The sequence below is a fragment of the Crotalus tigris genome, unplaced genomic scaffold, assembly GCF_016545835.1.
Source record: "Crotalus tigris isolate CLP2741 ecotype Arizona unplaced genomic scaffold, ASM1654583v1 scf7180000018124.1459596, whole genome shotgun sequence".
NCBI lineage: Eukaryota > Metazoa > Chordata > Lepidosauria > Squamata > Viperidae > Crotalus > Crotalus tigris.
This window is the reverse complement of record NW_024096836.1, coordinates 543061-567349: the sequence shown is the minus strand read 5'-3', so window position 1 is coordinate 567349 and position 24289 is coordinate 543061. Positions and strand designations below refer to the sequence as shown.

The 24289-nt window shown below is 44.4% G+C and overlaps 1 long non-coding RNA gene across 1 annotated transcript in view; it reads left to right on the top strand.

The window, feature by feature from the left end:
- Nucleotides 1-23717, top strand: part of LOC120310118 — a 124374-nt gene extending 100657 nt beyond the window's left edge. The window contains exon 3 of the long non-coding RNA XR_005557272.1: nucleotides 22961-23717. This is a non-coding gene — a long non-coding RNA (uncharacterized LOC120310118). The remainder of the gene's footprint in view (nucleotides 1-22960) is intronic.
- Nucleotides 23718-24289: the final 572 nt, after the last annotated feature.

The following is a 24289-nucleotide window of genomic DNA, read 5'->3' as shown; positions in this document are numbered from 1 at the left end:
AGATGGGTTCTATGACAGTCTTCCCGCCCGACAGACTAGGTCAAAACTTTGGCCACACCCTTCCTCTGGGCGTGACTCCAGTTTTGACTTAGTCTCGTAGCCCGATAATAGCAGAAAATTTAGCTCCAGAGATAGTCAGCAAACCTATTTTCTACCTTAATTAGTCTTTCATATGAATTCTCAGGGAGCACAGCAGGACGATTCCGGTTACTAAATTGGAGCACCGAGCCTGTCCGTTTGAGACGTGTGGTGAGCGTACCTGTGCAGATTGCACTAAAAACAGCCCCCTTTAACGTTAGCCTTGCTCTTCTTGTTAAAAAAAAAAATTCAAACAGCTGAGACGCGCGGATTCCGCGGCCCTCCAGAGCGACTGGCAGGTCTGCGGATCGCCGTTTTTTCTACCGGAGAGGAAGCATTTCAGCTCTCCTCATCGGGAAACAGTCCTTTCCTCCTTAGCTGCAGCGCGCGGGGCCTCGCGATCTCCGGAACGCCAGGCAGAGCTGCGGATCACTCTCCTCCGCAAACTCCTGCGTTGTTGATTTAAAAGGAAAGATTTTTCTTGACCCCCCCCCACTCTTGAGACCAACTTGCATTTGCCTCAGCGAAGTTACCGAGAGCCTCAAATCGCCATTTTAGCCTCGTGGCTTTGGCAGTTGGCAGTTAGGGGGCGTGGCCTTCTCCTTCATTGCCATTTTGAGCGCGCTTACTACTGTAATCCATTCAGTGGTTCAGCCACCCGGAGTCCCTTGAGAGCAGGCTGATACTTATCTAGATATAGAGAGATATATGTTTAAAGGAGAGAGAGAGGGAGAGCGAAGTTTCACTCCCTCGGGTCTGTTTTTTAACAGCCCATACAACGGGGGACAATACAATAATTCCATCCAATCACCTCTTGTTAACCTGTCATACTACTAATAATTAGCCTTGGTGAAGGAGTGCGAAGGAATTGTCAATTTCTCCCAGCTGTTCTTTAAGGTGGCCTTTTGTCACTGGCCTTGCAGGGCCTGTTTCCCTTCAAAAAAGGTACCTGTCTGTCTGGCCATTGTTTGCCTTCAGAGCTAGGCTTGCAGCCTCCATACTCTGCAATTTGATCTGCATGTCAGTGTTTTCCCCCACTCCAGGTATTGCCTACTCGGGGTACCTGGACACAATGGCAGACAGTGTCTCGTATTCAGCTACACAGGGTCCCCAGCCACCCCTCCACAACAACAACAAAAGCTCAGATCCACAGAATCTGAAGTGGGGGGGGGAAGAAGAAGGCCAAAACAAAGCACCTGACCCAAAGGGGACCCTCTAAAACAGCTGAGCGAGAGGCCTCGAGGAGATATTTGGCTCTAGAAAGACAGTTTGCCAGGGCCCAGAAAACCAGTTCCAATGGGACAAGTATGGTTTCCCCTGTCCCATTGGGGGTCCCTACCACAGAACCTACTCCCCAGGAAGTTCTCAGAACTTGGTCTCTTCTGGGGGAAACCGAACAGTTGGACTCTTCCCACTCCTCTTCACCTGCCTCTTCACCAGACCATACTCCCATTGTGGCTGCGTCCACGGACAAAAACCCAGGAGGACATATGGTCTGCCCAATTTCAGGCATTTATGCAGGATGCCTTTTCCCAGTTTATGGCTTCTAAGGGCCAAGTAGCCTTTCAACCATCCCATAAGGGACGAAACAAGGCTCCGGCTACAAACATTTCTGAGACTTCCTCTCAAATAGGAGAAGGAGAATTACTAGACCTAGACATGTCTGATATGCCACTCTCGGAAGATGAGGGGACCACTCCTGAGCAGGCAACAAGCTCTGGCCTCTTTGATCCAGCTCTTCTAAAATCACTTTTGATAAAGGCAGTCTCTACGGTCAATTTGACCTCAGTTCAGGAGGAAAATCCTTCTACTAGCAAGGAGGCAAACCCTCTCTTTGCCAAGAAAGTTCCACAGGACAAGTACATTCCTTGTCCTGAGGTTTTCCGCACCATGGTAGAGGAGCAATGGTTTTCCCTAGCAACACCACCAGCACCTAACAGCGTGGAAAGGAAACTATTTAATGTTTCTCCTTCCTTTTCGGGCATGTTAGATGTCCCCGCAATAGATAGTCCCTTGATCTCATTATTCTCTGCTTCTGCGATTCCAGGGGACATGGCGGAGGCCTTGAAACCAGAGGAAAAGAAATTTGAGCACTCCCTCCGTCATTCCCACATGGCCACAGCCTGGGCGGCCAAGGCGGCAACATCATCATCATTCTTTGCCAGGGCGTGTATTATGTGGCTGCGCGAGCTACAAACCACTGTACCTCCAGATCAGGTCTGAGCTCACCAAACTTTGGCAAAGATACTGGCGGCCTCACAATTTATGGCAGACGCCTCACTTCACGCAACCAAGTATGCGGCAAGATAGATTGCGGCCACAGTAGCCTCTCACAGATTACTGTGGCTCAAAAATTGGAAGACAGATCTGAAGGCTAAGTGGCGTCTTTCGACGTCCAAGTACAGTGGGTCATTTTTGTTTGGATCCATTCTGGACCCACATGTAAGCGAGAGTAGGGACAAAAGGAAAATTCTAGTCCATCCATCAAAGAAATTAGACAGGAGAGGCAGTCAGGAATTCTGGAGGCAAAGTTTTCGCCCAGGCAACTCCTGGGACTGGAGACAGCCCTTTCGATTAGGGCAATCCTGGGACTGGTCTAGAGGCTCACGATCTTTCTATCCAAGACAGGATCGTTCCCAGGATCGTCCAAACATGGGAGCCAGAGGCCAATTTCAGTCCAGGCGTCCCTTTAGAGGATCGGGAGGCCGACCCTTTAAACGTGCCAAGTGACGCCAGACAGGACACTCCCATAGGAGGTCGGTTAGCGAATTTCATCGAGGTCTGGGAGCAGACCACTACCGACGCCTGGGTCTTGGAGACAATCAGGCATGGCCTGACCTTAGACTTTTGTTCTCCCCCACCAAACCGATTCATCAGATGTCCCATCTCCAGAAAGGCACACAAGGCAAGGTTGGTAACCTCGGCCATAGCACACCTCCTGTCAATTCAGGCCATAGAGAAGGTACCAAAGGGAGAGGAAGGAAGAGGATTTTATTCCATCCTCTTTGTGATCCCAAAGACATCAGGAGGGTGGAGAGCAATATTGGATCTAAAGGGCCTGAATTATTACGTAACTTACAGGAGGTTCAAAATGCAGTCCCTGAAATCCATCCTAGCCAGTGTCAGGAAGGGCGACCTCCTGTCCTCAATAGATCTCACGGAGGCGTACCTGCATATTCCCATCCACCCCAAATACCGCAAATTCCTCAGATTTACCTACGCACACCGGCATTACCAATACAAGGCACTACCCTTTGGTCTATCCTCAGCCCCAAGGGTATTTACCAAAATTCTAGCAGTAATACCGGCCCACCTCAGACTGATGCCGGTGCGTGTACAGTTTTATCTGGACGACATATTGATTCAGTCCAGCTCACAGGAGCAAGCAAAATTTGACCTCCAGACCACAATCCGCGTTCTACAGGAACACGGATTCTCAGTCAATGTAGAAAAGAGCCATCTCACTCCCACAAGGAAGCTACAGCATCTGGGAGCGGTGATAGACTCATCCCAGTGCAGGGTATATCTTTCCCAGGAGCGTCGAAGCAGCATCTCCAAGCTGGTTCATCAAATTCAGAGAGACAAGAGAGTACCTTTGATACAGCTCTCGAAGCTCCTGGGAAAGATGATATCTTGCATGGGCATTGTCCCATGGGCAAGACTCCACTCAAGGGAGTTGCAGTGGTTCCTCCTCCCCTATCAGAGGAGGAGCCTCAGTACCTCCAGCAGGAGGGTCTTGGTACCAAAATATGTGCTGAAATCATTGAATTGGTGGATATCCCCCATGATGCTCAGGGGGAGTATATTCAGGGAGCCGAACAGGGCCGCGCTCACGACAGACGCGAGCCTATTTGGTTGGGGAGCCCATCTGGGAACTCAGATAGCACAGGGCCAGTGGAATCAGGCGGACTTCACTCACAACATCAATTGGCTGGAACTTCGGGCCATCCACCTGGCTCTACGTCAATTCTCCCACCTAGTAACGAGAAGCCATGTTCTCGTTCTAACAGACAATGTAGCAGCCAAGGCCCATGTCAACAAGGAGGGAGGAACACGATCCGCAGAACTAATGCAGGAGGCATCAGCTCTGGCTCGGTGGGCAGAGGCAAATGTGAGTTCCATCAGAGCGGAACACATCTCAGGGGAGGCAAATCTCCAGGCAGACTCCCTGAGCAGAGCCAAGATGGATCAGTCGGAATGGCATCTGGATCCGGCTCTGTTCGAGGAGATCTCCCGGAGGTTCGGACAACCACATCTGGACCTATTTGCCACTCCGAAGAACACACAACTACCCAGGTTCTTCTCCAGATTCCCGACTCCGGGATCGGAGGGAACGGACGCTCTCAGGTGTCGATGGCCGGCACAACTCCTGTACGCCTTTCCACCACTGCCATTAATACCGGCAACCATATGCAAGTTGATCCTGGAAGGTGCAGAAGTAATCTTGATTGCCCCACATTGGCCACGGCGTCTGTGGTTTGCCGACCTTGTGGATCTCTCAATATCACCCCCGTGGAAGATTCCTCCGGACCGAGTAAGACTCAGTCAGGGCAAGCTTCTACATCCAGATCCTCAGTGGCTACAACTAGCCGCTTGGCATTTGAGCGGCAAAATTTAGCCATGCAATCCTACTCCTCAGGGGTGATATCGATCATACAAGCATCAAGACGACCTTCGACAAACAGGATCTACAATGCTACATGGAAAGGTTTTTGCAGGTGGTGCGTCCTATTTCACCTAGATCCAACCTCAGTATCTATTCCCAATATTCTAGATTACCTATTGGAAGGACTTAATAAGGGCCTATCAGTCAACACTATTCGTAGACAGGTATCGGCCCTCTCAACTGTACTTTCCTGTGACAACTTAACCTCTCTGACACAACATCCAGCGATTAGCGCTTTTTTGAAGGGTACGGCCAATACTAAACCTCCTGTTATACACAGGTACCCGTCTTGGAACTTGCCCAATGTTCTTCAAGCTTTGACATCAGCACCCTTTGAGCCTCTTGACTCATGTTCTCTTTATCACCTATCATTAAAGGTAGCCTTTCTAGTGGCTATTACTTCAGCGAAAAGAATTTTGGAACTAGCAGCACTATCAGTGAAGAAGGATCTCTGTACCTTCTTCAAGGACAAGGTCGTTCTTAGACCAGATCCTGCATTCATTCCAAAGGTGAACAGCATCTTCCACAGGTCTCAGGAACTGTTTCTTCCTGATTTCTGCCCCAAACCCAGACATAGACTAGAACATAGGTGGCACAAGCTGGATGTACGTAGAGCGTTGTGTTTCTACGTAAAGCGCATTTCGTCCTTCCGTAAGATGGAAGCATTATTTGTTTCCTTCCAACCATCAACTATGGGAAAGAAGGTGTCATCTTCTACCATAGGTAGGTGGATCAGAGCCTGTATAGCCCAAGCTTACGTCTCGCAGGCACTCCCAGTGCCCCCACACGTGACTGCCCATTCAACACGCAGCGCAGCCACATCTGCTGCATGGTCCACACAAGCATCGGTGGAAGAGATTTGCAAGGCTGCAACCTGGTCTTCTCCCTCCGTATTCATTAGGCATTACCGTTTAGACTCCTTTGCCGCAGCAGATGCTGCCTTTGGTAGAAGAATGCTACAGCAAGTTGTATCTGCTCAAGATTCAGTGGCCTAGACACTCCCTCCCAGGGGGACATGAGGGCTTTGGTATGTCCCATCCATTGGACTCTACAGCCATCCTGCTGGAGAAGGGCGTTGTCTTACCTGAACGCCTTTTCTCAGCATGATGATGTAGAGTCCAAGCCCCCCCAGGTATTAGGTCTAGGCAGGCATCGAACAAGGAGCTGATATATATATAAAATTCAACAAACAACTCGTCTCAGTCAAAACTGGAGTCACGCCCAGAGGAAGGGTGTGGCCAAAGTTTTGACCTAGTCTGTCGGGCGGGAAGACTGTCATAGAGCCCATCCATTGGACTCTACATCGTCCTGCTGAGAAAAGGCGTTCAGGTAAGACAACGCCCCATTACTGGCATGGTGCAGCAGATTACCAACATTATGATTACTCTTGACTGCATCATTGATCCCATTGATCCCTTTGGTTATATCATTTATTCAAATCTCCATCTAATCCTTCATAATACAATTATAATTGGCTTTTTCAGTCTAACTCAGTACACTTCTTTCAGAACAGTCTATTTATTATCCTTTCTCTCCTGACAAAGTAACCTAGTTTCTTCCTGGAATATTATTATTCATGATATCACAGTCCAGCCCAGTAGAAACAGTATTATTATTGCTGCCATCCTCATTTAGTGCCCATCTCTTATCTTCTCTAGAAGGTTGAAGCTGATAAAATTGGCATCCCTTGATTCTCACAGAAGAGAAAGATAATTTATAAATGAAGGATAGATGGCAGAAATTTTAAAGCAAAGAAATCACATGACTGTTAACTCAAAAAGACAAGAGGAATAAACCTGGCCTTCAAACCTTGAGACTACCATAGATAAAGAATGGTTCCTGAGAATTGTTAGATAGTGAATATGTTCCTTGAGCTTCGATAATTCATTCAGCAACTGTTAAAAGTTATGATGGTACTGAATGAAAAGACTTACAGCCAGTTGCAAGTGCATCTTGAAGTTCTTGAAATGTGTCCAAGATCACGTGAACATAATTTGAGTGCTTGGCAACCAGCTTGCTCTTACAACCAGTTACAGTTCCCACAGTCATGTGATCATTGTTGCTGAAACTCTGCCAACTTCCCAAAATAATGTCAGTGAGGAAGCTGGCAAGGAAGGTTACAAGTTGCTCAGGTAAGTCTTCTCCCGTTCCCCTGGTCTTTCTTCCCCTTATACATACCATGCCTTCCTACCTCCTTTGCTCATTCACACCCACCAACACCCTCCTTCCCTGACCTCTCTGCCCTTGCACACAGGGACCCCTCCTTTTCTGGCCTCTCTGTGCTTGTACACATCCACCCATGGTTTCCTTCCCCAGCTTTCTTGTGTTTACTTGCTTGCATATACATGCATATACCCCATATTCTCTCTCCATAGCCTTCGTATGCTTGCACACATATGCATCCTCTGCAGTCATTTCCCTGCCTTCCTGCACTTGCACACACATGCCATGCCCTCTTTCTCCAGTCTTTTTGTGCTTGTATGTGTGCACACACATGCACACATCCCTTGCTCTCTTTTCTCAACCTCCCTATCCTCACACATATGCATGCACCACAAACTCTTTCTTAGGCCTCCCTGTATTCACACATAGATTGTGCACAATTAGGCAAGTGAATATTTTGACCAATATTTTCATGCATATTTACACCTCCAAGCTGTAAAAACTTGAATGCTTAGTGGATATAAGCATATCAGATGATGTGTATTTGTGTAATGAGGGAGGGTGTGGTCTAAGGAGATTAACACCCTATATCAAAGTGTGCATAATTATTAGGCAGCTTCTTTTCCTCAGGCAAAATGGGCCAAAAAAGAGATTTAACTGACTCTGAAAAGTCAAAAATTGTAAAAGGTCTTTCAGAGGGATGCAGCACTCTTGAACTTGCTAAGATAGTGGAGTGTGATCAAAGAACCTTCAAATGTTTTGTTGCAAATAGCCATCAGGGTTGCAAAAAACGTGTTGAGAAAAAAAAACCTGCCAAAGGTTTGAGAAGAATCAAACATGAATCTACCAGGAACCCATTATCCTCCAGTGTTGTCATATTCCAGAACTTCAACCTATCTGGAGTGCCCAGAAGTACAAGGTGTTCAGTGCTCAGAGACATGACTAAGGTAAGGAAGGCTGAAACCCGACCACCACTGAACAAGACACATAAGTTGAAACCGGCAAGACAGGACCAAGAAATATCTGAAGACAGATTTTTCAAAGGTTCTATGGACTGAGGAGATGAGAGTGACTCTTGATGAACCAGATGGATGGACCCGTGACTGGATCAGTAATGGGCACACAGCTCCACTTCGACTCAGAGGCCAGCAAGGTGGAGGTGGGGTACTGGTATGGATTGATATTGTTAAAGATGAGCTGGTTGGACCTTTTCTGGTTGAAGATGGACTCAAAATCAACTCCCAAATCTACTGCCAGTTTTTAAAAGACACTTTCTTCAAGCAGTGATACAGGAAAATGTCTGCATCTTTCAAGAAGACCATGATTTTTATGCAGGACAAAGCTCCATCACATGCATCAAAGAACTCTACTGCATGACTAGTAAGTAAAGGCCTTAAAGGTGAAAGAATAGTTGAATGGCCCCTTCCTCACCTGACCTAAACCCTATTGAGAACTTGTGGTCCCTTCTTAAACCGAAGATTTACGGTGAAAGAAAACAGTACACCTCTCTAAACAGTGTCTGGGAAGCTGTAGTTGCTGCTGCACAAAACGCTGACCGCCAGCAGATCAAGAACTGATAGACTCCATGAATGGAAGGCTTATGACTATTATTGAAAAGAAGGGTGGTTATGTTGGTCACTGATTATTTTTTTTTTTTTTGAAATTTCAGAAATGTTTATTTGTACATTTTGAGTTTTGTATTATTCTCACTTTAATAGATGCAAATAAATGAATGAGAGGGCATTTTTTTGTTTTTCATTTAGTTGTATAATAATTATGCACACTAGTATAGATATTATTCTGGATCCTGAACTGAGATGCTTTGCAATTCAAAACCAGACAGATAACTCAACGAAGATGGTTTTAAACAAATGTTTAATCCAGGAATATTTGCAGAACTCACAGTTATGTAGTTTCATCTGGATGTTGCATAATTGTCCATCTTTGTAGGTAAAATTAGTAATTTCTCTATATTCACTTTAGCCTTGTTACAGACGATGTCCATGCGTGAGGCATGGTTGGTTTCGCATAAAGACAATTAAACACGAGCTGGCACATAGCCAGGATATCCTGTGATGAACTTAGTAGCCCCTCCTACTGACCTGTTAACATGGGATTCACTGAATAGCTAAACTACATTACCCATAAGCCATCTCTTAAGTAGATAGCGCTTAACCTTATAAATGCCAAACATTCTAACATACAGATCTATATGCTCTGGTCAGGGTTACATTGATCCAGCACACTCCCTGCTTGGAAATATAAATTTCCACTACTAACTAACTAAAATAAGCAAAAATGTAGTATTAGGCATGCAATTCTCATTGCTAACTGACTATGAACTAAATAGGCAAAAACATGGTATCAAAATAGGTATCAAAACATGCATAACTATAAGGTACATAGAAAATATGCACAACTATAATAGAGATAAACAAGGTGTAACATCAAACAATGCAGTCATGAGGTAAACACAAATACATAGTTTGAGGTTCAATCTTGCAGTTCAGTCTTCTTTTTTAAAAAGTTTTTTATTTATAATACAGTTAAAAAAAGTGGACATAACGTAACATTTCAGTGTAAGTATTTCTAACAATTTGTTCCTGTTCTTACATATAATTGTTTATCTCTATATATACATATATATTTTTCTATACAATATCTAATTTATTTCTCTATTTACTAACCTAAAATTATATGTATTTCTATCTTAACACTAGACCAGTGGTTCTCAACCTGTGGGTCGTGACCCCTTGGGGGGGGTGTCGAACGATCCTTTCACGGGTCACCTAAGACCATCGGAAAACAAATATTTCTGACGGTCTTAGGAACTGAGACTCCACCCTCTTCTATGAGGCCATAGCTCCCCCTGGCAACCGGCAACCTCCCCTGACCACTGGCAACACAGGAGGGGTGGCGGTGACAAGAGACGACCCCCCCGGTGTCCAGCCAATCTTCTCCGCCGCAGCGGGAGGCAGTTCCTCCGGCGTCTGGCTGACTTGCCACCGACGCCCAGCTGATTTTCGGGACTCCCCGTGAGTCCAGTGAGAGCAAGGGGCAGCTGAAGCAAGAGGCGGTCCCTCCGGCATCCAGCTGGCATGCCTCTGACGCCCAGCCGGCTGTAGGGACTTCCCCAGCATCCGTGTCAATGGAGGGAGGCAGCCACGGTGCATTGCAGCCTCCCCGACTCCCAGCTGGTCCTCGGAAGTCGGGCGGCATCCCGGGGCAGCATACGGACATCGGCTGGCCGCTGGCTGCTCCTTCCCTGTCTCCCACTGGTTCATGTCAAGCCCAGGGGCTTGACACACTGCTTAGAAAGTTTTTGGTGAGCTGTTTACAAAGCTAGGGACAAAGCTAGAATTCAGAAATAATTGCCCATTCAAAGCCATGCAAGAAATGGGTGGAGGGGGATAAAAAGAAGAAAGAACACGTGGAATGAAAAGCGCTTCTTCTCCTCTCCGCCACCAAGGAGGCTTTTTCCTGCGTCCCACGTGCATTGTGCATGGGAGTGGGGCGTCGGCGATGGACACGTTCCGTGCGGTCCCCCAGGCAAATGTGGCAAGTGATGTGCAGCATGAGAGACAATGTAACACTCTGAATGTTCTGAGCCATTGTGATGTTTTGAATCCCACTAGCGTGAAAGTTCCAACCCACAAATCTGCAAGCTCCGTAGCAGGGATGGTGAGCCACCAAGGCCAATCTCCTCCATGAGAAGAGAACGCTTTCCCTCTGCTCCCCTTCACCTGAACTCTCCTCCTTGAAAGGGGCGGGGCTGAGAGACAGGAGTTCCTCGAGTGCCACGGTGGGCGCTTTTTAGGGAAATTACCCTCTGACCGTTTTGAAATAAAATAATAAAATATACTAAGGGCAATTTGGGATTCATTTCACTCCAAATGCAAAGCTGGGAGATGTAGAGAATAATTGGAAGGTTGTCATTTCTATAACTGAATCTTTTTCAAATAACCAGGAAGAAGACGATCCTAAATTGTCTAATGAATGGAATAGAATAGAATAGAATAGAATAGAATAGAATAGAAACCAGAGCAGAGCAGAGCAGAGCAGAGTAGACAATATGGAAGAGAGAATAGAATAGACAATATGGAGTAGAGTAGAGTAGAGTAGAGTAGAGTAGAGTAGAGTAGAGTAGAATAGAATAGAATAGAATAGAATAGAATAGAATAGAATAGAATAGAATATAGACCAGACCAGAATAGAGTAGAATAGAATAGAATATAGACCGGACCGGACCGGACCGGAGTATAGAGTAGAGTAGAGTAGAGTAGAGTAGAGTAGAGTAGAGTAGAGTAGAATAGAATAGAATAGAATAGAATAGAATAGAATAGAATAGAATAGAATAGAATAGAATAGAATAGAATAGAACCAGACCAGATTAGAGTAGAGTAGAGTAGAGTAGAGTAGAATAGAATAGAATAGAATAGAATAGAATAGAATATAGACCAGAGTAGAGTAGAGTAGAGTAGAATAGAATAGACAATATGGAAGAGAGAATAGAATAGACAATATGGAATAGAGTAGAGTAGAGTAGAATAGAGTAGAGTAGAGTAGAGTAGAAGAATAGAATAGAATTATGTGTAAAACCTTTTCGCGAGAGCTTTTGAGCCACGATCTGGCTCATGTGGCTTCACGATCTGGACCTCAACTTGGTGAACTAGTCCATCAGAACTGAGTGGGGACTGGTGCAGAAGTCCCATGGGCCAAGAGTTCTGATGAGCGTCCTTGTCTTTCAGTAAGACAAGGTCTCCTTCTTGTAGGTTGGGTTCTTTGGTATTCCATTTTGGCGATCTTGAAGGGTAGACAAATATTCTTGCTTCCAGCGCTTCCAGAAGGTGTTGGCCAGTAGTTGAACTTGCCTCCACTGTTGTTCATACGTGTCTTTGGGAGCAAATTTCCCAGATGGTGCTGGCCAATCGCCTGTCTTCTGGGTTAATAAAGTAGCTGGGATGAGGATGGTCGGATTTTCAGGATCTGAAGATACTGGAACCAACGGTCGAGCATTGACGATAGCAGCTACTTCTGCCATGGCACGTACGAGGGAACTTGTGGGTTTGGCCTGAATTCCTCTGCTCTTACATTGAGCTGAGGGGACCTGACTTCTTGTGTGCTTACTTGTTGGAGGGTTTCTTGTCGTTCAGGTGGTGTGTTGCTGGTTCCCTGGCCAGTTGGCACAGTTGGTGGTCGAGATTCTCCTCCGTGATCAAGCCTGGTAGCGGTTCCTTGGGATGCTGCTTGTTGATGCAGTAGAGACTCTAGAATGGCTCAAGCTCTTGCAATCTCATCCTCTAGCTACATCTGTTCCTGCTGTGGGACCATCGCCTTTGCAGGTGAACCTATCCGGTTGCCGTCTGTGGTTTGGTTTATTGGGGTCGATTGTGTAGCGCCAATGGGAGGATCTCGTGATCCAGACATTGCCACATCGACTCTCTGGCTGGCTGGTACATCTGGTGGTCAAGATTCTTCTTCTTGTCTACTTGGTATTGGGGGGCTTGCGGATAGCTGCGGCGCTCATACCTGCTCACGTTGAAACGCGCTTTGGTTGTCCACGTAGGCCTGCACACGACTATGCTGGTCTTTGTTCTCCAGTTGTTCCCAATTGGGAGAGAAGGTGGTGTGTTGAAGTGTTCTCTGAAGACCTTTCGTTTTTGCCATTTTATCTGCCACTTCTTGTTGGCTTTGTATGAGCTTAAGCTCGTCTTGAGTAGCCTTTATTTTGGCCTTCATTTGAGCTGTTCAGCTTTTCATTTGGCCTCCATTTCAGCTGTTTCAGCTTCCCATTATGTTGCTTCCGCCTTTCCTTTGGCCTCCAGTTGGGCTGCTTCAACCTCCATTGCCGCCAATTCCTTCTTTTTCTGCTGCTCCGCTTCTAACATGTGAAAGACTGCATTGGCAGCTTCAGCTTCGATGTTTGCTTGCTCTGCCTTTGAAACTCGGGACGTTTGGCTATGACGAGAAGATGCTTTTGAATGGCAGGAGGCGCGTGTAACTCGGGACGTTTGGCTATGACGAGAAGACGCTTTTGAATGGCAGGAGGCGTGTGTAATGTGAGATTGTTGTGACACATTGGAATATGACTGGGCTCGTGGTGAGTTATGGTGAAAGGGTGAAGCTTTTCCGGAGGCATGAGATGGAGCCACATGTGTGTGCAGGGATGGCGCATGCGAATGACGGGAAACTTCTCGGCCTTCTCGACTGGTCTATCTTTCGTGTAAGGCTCGGTCTCCGGGAGGTGGTCTATACCTTCCAGAAGCTTTTTACGTTCCTTGTTTAGTAGCTTGAGGCTTTGCATCATGCTATCATGTGTTGGATCTTCTAGTTGCGTCTGGATCTCTTCGAGATGGCATTGGGAGTCCATCCATTGCAAGACAGCGTCTATCGCCTTCCAATGAGAGCGCATGCTTGGGGGAGAGCTCCTCCTTAGGCACTTGGTAGAGTTTGTGTAATTTCTCCCAGTGCCTTTCATGGCGCTTGCGGAAGGTGTCCCATTCCTCCAACAGGTTTAACCGCATAGCTTCAGTAGGCTTTCTTTGTTGCCTCAGGTCATAAGGTACCTGGGAGGTCTTTGGCCTCACTGAGGCTTGAGCATCAGCCTCTGTGTACAGGTCAAGGTTAGCTGGTTGCAGCATTTTTCCTTGGCCGTCTGGTTGGGGTGTCTCATCTAGGCTGGTTGGTTGAACCCCTTCTTCTAAATCAAGGAGACACATGGCTAGGATAGGTTCAGTAAACTTCCTAGCAATTTTAAAGCGAATTCTATGAATTTTGCTTTTTGACCACTAGGGGTCACTATCTGGGTGGGAGCTTCGGGGAAATTCCCTCTTTGGCCTCCAGGATACACTGTTTTTATGAGTGAGTGCTTCAGTGAAATTCACTCTTTGACCACTAGGGGTCACTGCTTGTGTCTGTGGGTACTTCAGCAAAATTCACCCTTTGACCATTAGGGGTCATTGCTTGCGGGTCACCAGGGTGCTCTTCCCCAAGGTTCACCCTTTGTCCACTAGAGGGCTTTCTCTGTGCATGATTAAAGGCTCACGTAAAGTTCCTTCTTTAACCACTAGGGGGCATTTGGAGAAAAGTCAGCTAAATTCTGTCTTCTAGTACCACGTTGCACATTAGTGGCCACCTGGAAAATTACTGAGCTCCAACTATCTCCCATAAATATCCACTTGGTCGTTACGGCTTTGTGATAATAAGCAAAGTTAATTTGCTGCCTTTTTTCTCCTTAATTTGTCCTCAGCAAAGACACCACTAGGGGTGACTGCTTGTATGAGTGATTTACTTCAGGTGAAGTTCACTCTGTGTCCACTAGGGGGTGCTGGTTACTCTGGATGAATTCAAGGAACTTTGCTCTTTGGCTATCAGAGACACAATCTGCATAGTTAGAAATTTCAGCAAAGTTCCTTCTTTCACCTCCAGGGGGTGCTATTAACTTGGATTGGTGCAAGCCTGCTATTTGCAGATCAGCTACCAAGGTAGGGGGTGCTGTTCTTCCAGTAGGGCTGTAAGGCAGAAGACCTGTAGTGTAATTTTTAAGGAATTACTTTGCTTAAAATTAGATTCCAACTTGGGTCTTTAAGAATGTGCAGTTATAATGATTAGCGTTCCAGAACCAATAAATTTGCACAAAAATTTGCTGGCTTAGTCTGTTTGCAAACATTAAATTCAGGCTTTGTTAGCAAGTAATAAAATTTGGGGTTGCTGTTTGCAGGTTGCCACTAGAGGGGGTTACTGCATTTGCTATTTGCAGCAGTGGGCTTGGTTCTGTCTTTGAAACCAGAAAACCCCCCTTTCCCCTGTCTGAATTCTTTCATTCCAATACTCTTGCCAAATGCTTAGTTACCAAGGCAACGAATGGATTTATTGTCTTCAAAGGGGCCTCTGCAAACAAGAAAAACAAAATTCCTTGTCCAGTAACTTTTCTTGGCCGCTTTGCCTGTGCAGACAGAAGTTTGCAAATATCATGCCCTTTTGCTTGAAATGCTGAGCTAGCAGACGGGGGAGGGGTTGGGCTGTTTTGCTCTGAAAGATCCCTTAAACAAAGCTTCTTGCAAATAAACGTCTCTTTCTTTTGCTTTGAAACAAAAGGACTTGGCATGGCACACACACACACACACACACATTTGAGTTGCAGGCAAAGAGGGGGGTGGCTGCCCCAACACTTTTCTTTTCCTTTCAAATGTGAAGTGCCACAGAAAGGTAGGGGCTAGGTTGCAGTCAAATCTCTCCCTTTGGCTTAGCGTAAAGGCACAGCTTTAGTCTTTCACTCCATTTAAACAGGGCATAGAGAATAAACAACGCTTTCTTTACTTTAACGAAGAGAGATGCATGCAAATGAAATCGGTGCTTAGGGAAAGTTAAACTTTTCTTCTGCTGCTCAGTGAGATAGAGAGCTCAATATCCCTTTACTTTAAACGTTGGCTGGTAAAGAAATCCAATAGCAATTTTAGCACAAATTTAAGAATATTCACAGTCCTTTACTTTTAGCGAAGAGAGACAGACTTGTGGCTTTACTAATGCAGACAGATGGAACTTGCAATTAGAAGAAAATTAGCCATATCAATTTAGTTTTCTTCCTTTAAAGCTGATACGGAGATAATATTGACTTTGCTGCAAATAAAGAACATTGCTGTTTCTGGGTATAAAGAATATTATTGATTTTACTATTCTGGATCCTGAACTGAGATGCTTTGTAATTCAAAACCAGACAGATAACTCAACGAAGATGGTTTTAAACAAATGTTTAATCCAGGAATACTTGCAGAACTCACGGTTATGTAGTTTCATCTGGATGTTGCATAATTGTCCATCTTTGTAGGTAAAATCAGTAATTTCTCTATATTCACTTTAGCCTTGTTACAGACAATGTCCATGCGTGAGGCATGGTTGGTTTCGCACAAAGACAATTAAACACGAGCTGGCACGTAGCCAGGATATCCTGTATGAACTTAGTAGCCCCTCCTACTGACGTTAACATGAGATTCACTGAATAGCTAAACTACATTACCCATAAGCCATCTCTTAAGGAGACAGCGCTTAAACTTATAAATGCCAAACACTCTAACATACAGATCTGTATGCTCTGGTCAGGATTACATTGAGGTCAGAGGTCCTCAACCTTTTGAGTACCAGGGACCGGTTCCGTAAAAAGCATTTTTTCTGTGGACTGGAGGGGGCATGGCTTCATGTACTGCCCCACTCAGGGGTGGGGCAGCGCTAGTGCCAGCAGGATGTTCAGGGCGGGGTGGCGCTAGCACCAGCAGGACTCTTGGGGCAGGGCAGTGCTAGCACTGGCGGGATGCTCGGGGACAGGGCAGCGCTAGTGATGGTGGGATGCTCAGGCGGGGCAGTGCTAGCGCCGGTGGGACGTTTGAGGGCGAGGCAGCTTTAGCACAGGTGGGACAATTGGGGTGGGGACAGTAGCACCGACAGGATGGTTGGGGCAGCGCTAGTGCTGATGGGATGCTCACCACTAGTGCAAGTGTGTGGGGGGGTGAGTGCCTGGTGGCCAAGCGGCTGAGGCCCGGTAGTGGGCCATGGCCCACAGGTTGGGGACCCCTGCACTAGTAGTTGCCAAATAATTGTGCACACATAGATATTTTCCTAAGAAAGCCAAAACCTCACTTTTACTTTCTTAAATATTCAGGTTTGAGGTTTATTAACGTTTTGACTTCAGCAAGAGAGTACTGTAGTTGTTCAAAAAGAAAATTAACCCTCCAAAGTACAACTTGCCTAATACCTGTGCCCATCGTGTACGTATTCACCTTGTGTCTTCTTTCTCCAACTTCCCTGAGTTCATACCACACTATAGTATTCTCCCAAGCTATACCAGGCATTCTAGGACCTCCCCTATGCCTTAGCGGCCTTCCTGCATTCCTTAGCTGGGACTCCCTTCATTTTCTCTTTAATGGCTTATGTAACCTGGGGTTACATAAGTAAAGTAACTCTTTAATGACTTATGTAACCTGGGGTTACTTATGTAACCTGGGGTTATCAGGGCTTCCTGGAATGCTGCTGCTAAAGCAGTGTGGTAATATGATAGCAATTAGCAACAGCACTTAGACTTATATATCACTTCATAGTACTTTATAGCCCTCTCTAGTGGTTTACAGAGTCAGCATGTTGCCCCCAACAATCTGGGTCCTCATTTTAGCAACCTTGGAAGGATGGAAGGATGGGTCAACCTTGAGCATTGTCAGGATCAAACTCCTGGAATTTAGCCTGCAATACTGTATTCTAATCACTGATCTCATGCTTTATGGCCAATTCATTTAATGATGGCAATCCTGCTTCCAATTTCCATTGTAGCGCAAGAATTACCTGTACAGTAATTAAACTATTTCTATTTTGCATTTCCAAACAGATTCAATAAGATTAATAAAGTAGGTTTATTTTATTTAATAATTTTATTAAAATTAAAATTAAAAAGCACTTTACATGTTAATGCTGTTGAGGTCTTAGAGGAGACTGGGGAAAAATTGATATGGTACCTTCCATCCATAACTTCTGTGTGGTTGCTTGTTACCCTTTAATGATTATCTGTATTTTTTCCCCCTAAGGTGTTAGTCTTATTGAGGCTTGTGGGGCACCCATCAAATGCAGGTAGTCCTTGTTTAGTGACTGTTCACAGTTACAGCAATGATGAAAAAGTAACTTTATAACCAGTCCTTTCATTTATGACTTTTGCAGGTTTAGTAAGATCATAATCACAAAAGTTGTTTTACTTTGTAACTGCGTTGTTTAATAATCAAATTGCCAGTCTCAATTGGGTGACTAAATAAGAAGTATTTGAATTTTTTTGAGTTGTCACCATTGGTTACTGTATTTAGTTTCTCTCATTGACCTCCAACAAATTTTTATCACCAGCTGCCATACCACCAGTGGTAAAATTATATCTCTCCAAAGGGCAGGTTCAGCTTCTCCCTTTGTCCCTTACTCAATTTGGAGATTCTACAATTTACTTAAAAATAATTTGTAATAATCTAATTTTAGATTAACAACAATAATATATATTAAATATATCAAAATTTTGAATAGTTTCATACTGAGTTATTTTCTATTGGTGTTCACAGGCTGTTGATTTGACTCAATTGCATGTTTTCTTTGTTCTGAGTGTAATTTGTATCTTCAGTTTAAGACTGGATCATTTCCCTTCAGTTCTGTGTCCTATTGTTGGTTCTCGTAATCTTTTTTATAGTGTCAAGAATATTTTCTTATTGTATACAGGTAATCCTCAACTTATAACTATAATTAAGGCCAGAATTACAGTTGTATATGATATGCTGGTCATTAAGAAAGTCATCATGTGACCATATCCCATTTTGTTACCTTTTTGGCGGCAATTAAGTGAATCAGTGTGGATGTTAAGGAAACACTGCATGTGTTAAGTGAATTCATTGTCTGCAATGGATATTTGCAGATCAGAATAAAAATTGATTTTTGCCCCAAAACTGTGTAAATTGTGATATTGTGGCCAAAGGATACTGCAAATGTCTGGTTGCCAAGCAGCCAAAATATGAACATGTGACTATAGGCACCTTCTCTTCCTGGCTGTCATGAATATCAAATCGGGGTCATAAGGAATCATGGAGGTAGTCCATCATAACATTGAATGGTCGCTAAGCAACCAGTCTTAAGTTGAAGACTATCTGTATGACTAACAGTAGCGCCCTGCCGTGTCTTCATGGTATTAGAGTATAACTCCACTTGGACAAATTTGGTACGGTCCTCAAATGGAGAAATGATTCCTGTTTAATAGTCTACCTTGCTATACACTTGGTCAAAAACACTGAGCTTATCAGCTGAAAAAATGACAGCTGAGGTTTGAGACCTGAGTGCCTCGCAACTGGATGAGCTCCATTCCTGCCCACTTAGCAGTTTAAAAGCATGCAAAATAAAAGTAGATTAATACCACTTCAGTGGGAAACTAACAGTGTTCCATGAACTTTTGGCATATAGCCATGCTGGCCACATGACCTTGGAAAATGTCTTCAGACAACATTGGTTTCCTTTCCCAAGAAATGGAGATGAACATTGCACCTTAGAGTTGGACACGACTGGACATGAAAACCTTTATCCTTTACCAGTAATTAGACATTTGAGATATTGTTGTTGAATTCATTGACTCATTGTTATTTTTAGCTTTCAGCCTTTTATTGAGGTGATCATAGTAGTTGATAATTATTTTTGGCTTTAGTAGTGCAGTTAGTCCTTGCCTAATGACCATTCATTCAAAATTATAACAGCACTGAATAAATGATTGTTATGGATAGCCCACAAAATTACAGCTATTGCAACTTCTCCCTGGGCAATTTTGGTAATCGAAATTTGGGTGCTTGGCAGTTTGCCCATATTTACAAATAAAGAATGTCCTTCAGATTCTCCCCCCACCCCCTATTTCCCCCATTTCTATCCTTTTTCCCCTTCCTGCACTCTGCCATCCTATGCTCCTATACCTTTCCCCCTGCCTGGCTACCCTGTGCTCTGTCCTACACTTCCACTGCCCCGCCACACGTCCCTCTGCCCTTTATTTTGCCCTGTATTCTTGGCAACAACTGCGAAAGGAGGAATATGGTGAAGGTCAGTAGGAGCTTGAATGAGGCAACAGACAATGGAGACAGCAGGGGTGACAGACTGCAGGGTCAGTGGAGCATAAGGCAGCAAGGGAGTGCAAGGTGGCCAAAAGGCTGACTAACAACCACACCGCATCTTTCAAAATCAGGTTGAGAATGAGCCCGTTATCCCACAATTGTTTTCCTATTGGTCAAACCACCATTAGAGTGTTATAATTTGGCCATGCTGCCATTTGACATGGGTGCCAGCTTTCAGAATAATTTTTTGAGGAATATTTCTTTTCTGAGATCTGTCTAATGGTTACCTGATCTCAGTTTTGTACACTGATAAGATGTCATCTGGATCATTGGTTTCAATATGAGGCAATATTGGCACATTTTTCTTTCCTCAGTATTTTTCCATTACTGTATAAGTATGCCATCCAGTACAATTTGTGCTGATCACCCATATGTAACAGACAGAAGAACTGGTTTCTTACCTTTAATAGTAGTTCAGCTCAACTTGGCACAACCTCTTGTCTCCCTGGATACAGCTTGAAACAGTGTCATAGTTATAATTGAAACTGAGAGATCGGATAGGAGTCTCATTCACATAAAATGCTATAAGATGAGGAGGGAAGCTGTCAAAAATCTTTCTGGAATATTTTGAATTTGCTCTTCTGTAGTTACAGAAGCCATATATATCATATGTATATGACAGGGGTAGGCAACCCAAAACACTCAAAGAGCCACTTGGACCCATTTCCTACCGAAAACAAAACACTGGGAGCCACAGAACCCTTTTGATATCTAAAATGAAGATAACACTGCATATACCTTTTTTATATTTTTTAATATATATATCTTTGGTTCGGGTTTTCTCCCGTGTCAAATTGGAAGTGTCTTGGCGACGTTTCGATGAAGTCTCATTTGTCATCTTCAGGCTGGTATTTTCGGCTTCGTGCTTCTAGGAGCAATGTGTGATCATAGATGTTTCTTTCTTTTAACTGCCAGTGGGGGTATGAACTGATTGGGTGAGAGCTTGGCTGTGTTCTGATTGGTGGAGGTGTGTTCTGATTGGTTAGGAGCTTGGCTGTGCTCTGATTGGATGGGGGTTGGCTGTGCTCTGATTGGATGGGGGAGTGTTCTGTTTGGGTGGGGGCTTTGTTGTGTTCAGGTTAATCTGACTTGCAGGGGGATGTGAGATGGTGAGCTGCATTGCTATTGTTTGGCTTCACGTTCATGGTCGTGCCTCATCTTCATGGTGGGTGTCAGTTTGCTTCATGTATGGATTGGAGGGGTTTAAAGTGGCTAATGATGCAGTTGTGGTCTGGCTTCTGGTTTGTGGTCATGCTTCATCATTGGTGTGGGTTTGGGTTTGCTTTTTGCGTGGATGTGTGGTGAGTGTGGGTCTGCTGTCATTCTTTGTTTTAGGGACTCATTTGTCAATAAGGATGGGTTTCTTTTAAAATGCTAAAAGTGCTAATCCTGGGCATTATGTTAACCAAATAAGAAAGAAAAATGAACACCAGGATATAATAAACCAGACTGTTTAATATAAACAAGCCTGTGGTTAAAAAAGTCACTAAGCTTGCTTCTAGGAGCAAGAAGCCGAAAACACCAGCCTGAAGACGACGAATGGGACTTCGTCGAAACGTCGCCAAGACACTTCCAATTTGATGCGGGAGAAAACCCGAATAACCAAAGACCTACATACAAACACTCGCGAAAACCTCAGAAAACAAATATGTATGTATGTATGTATGTATGTATGTATGTATGTATGTATGTATATATGTATGTATATTTAAAGTCAATCAGATAAAAATAAAGATCTCTGGGGTGTAAGGTAAAAGGCTTTTTTTATTAATTGTTGAGCTTTTGTTAACAACTTGTTAACATCATCAGAGCAAAGGGCTAAATGAGAAAGGGGGAGTATGCGCATAAATTTACATAACAGTTAAACAACGGTTGCAGTGAGGCATGTGCACATAGCGTGCTTAAAAAGCTCTTAAAGGCATATAATGTTTTCGTAGATTTTCACGGATATAGGTATGCAGATCTTGGTGTATTTGGGTCTTTTCCTGTGTAAGATTGAGAGTATCTTGGTGACGTTTCAACGAGGTCCCACTCGTCATCTTCAGGCTGGGGTCTTCGGCTTCGTGTTTGTGCGAGCAAAGTGTGATCGGAGCTGCCGTCTCTCTATATATATTGGTGGGGGTGTGTGGAGTGCTGGCTTAGTTGCTGTAGGTGGATTGGTTGGCTGTGTAGGAGTTATTGTTTGTGGATTGTTTGGCTGTTTCATAACATCCTGAGTAGTTGAGGTGCTGGCTGTGTGCCCATTAATCCACCTACAGCAACTAAGCCAGTATACACCAATGTATGTATGTATGTATGTATGTATGTAAAAAAGGATATATGCAGGATCTTCATTTTAGATGTCAAAAGGGTCTCTCTCTGTCTCTCTCTCCCTCCCTCTCTCTCTCTCCCTCCTCTCCTTCTTTCTGCCCTTGGTCTGCCAGTCCTCTTCCCACACTCTGTGTGTGTGTGTGTGTGTGTGTGTGTGTGTGTGAGAGAGAGAGAGAGAGAGAGAGAGAGAGAGAGAGAGAGAGAGAGAGAGAGAGAGAGAGAGAGAGAGAGAGGCACTTGCGCTTCCCCCCTCTTTCTTTCTCTTTCTCTCTCTCTCCTCTCCCTCTCTCTTTCCTCTCGCCCCTCTTTTTCTTTCTCTCTCTCCCTCTCTCCTCTCTTTTTCTCTTTCTCTCCTCTTCCTCTCTCTCTCCCTCTTTCTCTTTTTCTCTTTGCTCTCTTTTTCTCCCTCTCTCTCTTTCTCTCTCCCCCCCTCCCACTCGCTGATCTTCTGTTCACCTGGCAAGCTGGCTTCAGGCTGTTCTGCAACAGGCTGGCTCTCTCCTCTCCTTCCTGCTTCCTGTAGAGACTCAGCAAAGGAAGGCGCCCCGCCCAATAAGCTTATCAGCTCATCGAACAGGGTGAGACCACTCTCTTTTATACACACACACACACACACACACACACAGAGAGAGAGAGAGAGAGAGAGAGAGAGAGAGAGAGAGAGAGAGAGAGAGAGAGAGAGAGAGAGAGAGAGAGAGAAGCGCAAGTGCCTCTCTCTGTCTCTGTCTCTCTCTGCAAATGGCAGAAGAGGCTGGGAGCCACAGGAGAAGGCTCAAAGAACCGCATGCGGCTCCAGAACTGCACGTTGCTGAACTGCAGTTGTTGAATAACTACAGTTGTTATTTTTATGTCGAACCCAGGAATGTCCTAAAGGAAGCAATAATGAAACTTGGATTTCCTGTACTATAGAATACAACTGACACTGTAAAGCTTTGTTTGTGGAATTAGTAGGATTTCTTAACAGATTGGGAAAGCAGTTAGCTTCTTAAAAGATTTTTCCTAATTTAGTGTAAAGTGTAAAATCCCATAGACGTTGTCTGTGCATTATTGTATTAATAACACTTTTTGAAATTATTTGTCTTAGGTGGCAGTTGTGCAGAGAACGATTGCGCTTTTGAACCAGAGTATGCTATCCCAACACTCACAGTGCCTGAAGGTATCCAGCACATTCGAATTATGGAAGGCATGTCCCGCTCTCTCCCATCTTCCCCATTACTAACACATCAATCTATCAGTGTTCGACTCCAGCCTATGAAGAAATTGACTGGTAAGGAATTTAAATTAATAAATTCCAATTGTTGAATAAAGATTCTCATCCTCAATTCCCCCCTCCCAAAGCTGCACTGATGATTGCCTGATTTCTGTAGCTTAAATTAACTAGAGTTATATTGCACTTGTCTTGTATCTGTTTTACTTCTGTCAATAAAAAAGTTGAACAAAATAGCTATTATAATGTATTGCTGAATGCCCAGTCAGTGAATGATCATGATTCTGATTTGATATGCATGACACAGTTTTGCCCACCTAAGTACTTCCTACAATAATAGTTAAGACCTGAAGGAGCTGTGTTCATGGTTCTAAAACCAGGTGTGTACATCACCTTGCTATCTTTGTGACTTGAATGTTCACATGTGAAGGGACAGAATGGGGATTCCAAATCCCTTTCCTACAATGCAGTTTTCAGGGTTTATTCTTTGGAGTGACATCTTGTATTTGGAAAGCTCAGAATTTCAGGATATCCATAGTAACCATGATGCTATTCCTATTTAGATGTGATGCCAGTCATTTAGCAGGGCATAAAGTAATTCTAAACAACAGATAAAATTTTGAGTGAATTTAAATAAATGGGCTAGAACCCAGTTTAATAGGTTGGGTTCTATACTGCCATAGTGGGAATCGCATATAACAATGAGACCCAAACTTTTTTTCCCCAAATAGTCCTAAACCTTCATATAACAATGATCCTGAATTATGATGGCCTGTAAAACATTTCTGGCCTTCACAAAATGTCCTGCAGTCATGTGATCGTGATTTGGGCACTTGGCAGCCTATTCACACTTAGGATCGGTTGCCAAGTATCTTGTGATCATGTGATAACAATTTGCAATCTTTTCTGCTAGCTTCTCCAGGAACTCAGTGGTGAAGCCATCAGGGAAGGTTGCTAGTTGCTACTACCTATAGAGAGAACTCTCTCATTATTGGCTCCCTGCTGAAGAAAGTTGAATGCCTTTGGCCGAGTTCAGAAACTTGCATTCTACCAAAGGAGTTCCTTTCCATGCATGACAAGGAGTTGGCTGGTAGCTCTTTTATCCAGACCCTAGAGATGAGAAGGAGCCAAAATATTAGCAGAGAGGCAATGTGGGAAGATAAGGGATACAGTGTGCCTCACATGGGTGGGGGAGCTGATGCAGGC